We start from the raw sequence: 1,772 nt of genomic DNA on the forward strand, positions 1-1,772 counted from the left end.
CATCCATATTTGTATGTGACGACAAAAGGCCATCTAACACTAAATGGTGGCCACTCACCCATATCTTAGGCCCAACTGTATAAACACTGTCAAACGTATATCTTAAAAATAGACAAAGAGTAAACCTCACCTTCCCTTTCTAATGAAAGAGTGTTTCTAGGAAACAGCTGTTCAAAATACATTCATAAGCAGTCAATGAACAGAGAAAATGGGATCCCCTGCAAAGTGCTCCAAGCTCAGAAACTAAGTACCTCCTTCACCAAATTCAGAACGCTGACAACTATTACTTAAGTTTTACTTCATGGCTCAACTAGAGAAAAGAGAAAAACCCAGGAGATGGTGGGTTAATGAGAGGTTTTACTTCCAGTCCTGATGTGGATATGACATTTCTCCAAATGGACCTGCCGCTTTCTCTGAATGCTGGATCCCGTGTCAAGCTGCCTCACTGACTCAGATGCAGACGTTCAGAACGTCGGGTCTCGCGGAGCCAGAGCAGAGAAGTGTTGTCAGATGGGGAGAAGCAGCTCCTCGGACCTAAAGCCTGCACACCTGCTGTGGTTTCTGGGAGAAGGGGAAACATAGACTTGTCTTTTAGTAGTAATTATCTCCCAGCCCATTGCCACCATTCCCAGGAAACAGCTAGCACAATGCTGAAGTTGGGTAACGGCTCTGGGCCTTCCTAGCGCCACACCTGTGCCTGAGGGAACAGGGAATACCCTGCTGAACTCGGGGAACTGCTCAAGGTCCATTACCTGCACTGTGTCGGGGGACAGGGGCACCGCACTGAAGTTGGGGACTGTGCGGTCCTTTCTCTCGCTCTTCCTGGGGAACACGGGAAACCCTGGAATGTCTGCGAACCATCCCACAAAAGCTTTGCTGAGCGGGTGCCCTGGAGTTCCTGGGTCTGGGGTGTATGGCCAGTTGACGGAGACTAGGCAGAAGAGACTTTCAAGGGAAAAAGGAAAGAAAACTGAGTCTCCATGATGAACTCTCTCAACATGCCCTTCCAGAACCCCGCCTCTTACCCGGGGTGCCCCTACTCCCAGAAAGCCCACCTATGGCCACACAGCATGCACTCACCCAGCCAGGAACTCCACAGGTCCACTCTCTCAAAACTCCACTTCCTTGGCTCCTGGTCTGCGTCCTTGGGCTGCTCCGGATCTGCACACAGAGACGTAGCTCCACCCCCATGGGGTGATTGCTTGGGGAGTATGATGCTTCCAACTCCTTGAATGCCAGGCAACCGGCCCCATGACTCACAACTCTGGGAGTGCAGAGGTCCAGGAGGCACCTCCTTGGCTAAACGCCCTGAGCAGGCATGACGGGGATCATGGGCAGGGCTGCAATCACACACACACACACACACACACACACACACACACACACACACACACGGCCCCTTTCGCAGACCCCTCTAGCTGCAGACCACCCTCAGAGCCCTGCCCCTTCCCTTCTGCACCAACCCTTCCTGCAAGGGTGTGCCTGGTTCCTGGCAAGATCAGCTGCTCTCAGACTGTTCCAGCCTTGGGCTTTAGGAAATGCAATGCTTTTATGCATATCCAAGGCAATTTTAAGCGCCAAAAGGAATGCTCCAAGCGGGAATAGCTTTGCCTTCTTGTCTCACCCATGGGGTGGATAGTGCTTCTCAGACCTTCAAAACATCCTCCTAGGGTGAGCCCATTTGTGCTGCAATCTATATACACATGCTTAGTTCTACAGGGAAGGAAGGAAAAGCCGGCCTTCTGTTCTGTCGCGGTTGTGAACCAGGAACA

The 1,772-nt window shown here is 51.6% G+C and overlaps 1 long non-coding RNA gene across 1 annotated transcript; it reads right to left on the reverse strand.

Moving 5' to 3' along the window:
• Positions 1-37: 37 nt before the first annotated feature.
• Positions 38-1,363, reverse strand: LOC130542976 (uncharacterized). The gene is made up of 3 exons (XR_008957925.1): positions 1,081-1,363; positions 753-945; positions 38-561 (listed from the first exon to the last, which is right to left on the reverse strand). It is a non-coding gene; the product is annotated as an uncharacterized LOC130542976 (long non-coding RNA).
• Positions 1,364-1,772: the final 409 nt, after the last annotated feature.

Source organism: Ursus arctos, unplaced genomic scaffold, assembly GCF_023065955.2.
Source record: "Ursus arctos isolate Adak ecotype North America unplaced genomic scaffold, UrsArc2.0 scaffold_66, whole genome shotgun sequence".
In the NCBI taxonomy this organism is placed as follows: Eukaryota; Metazoa; Chordata; class Mammalia; order Carnivora; family Ursidae; genus Ursus; species Ursus arctos.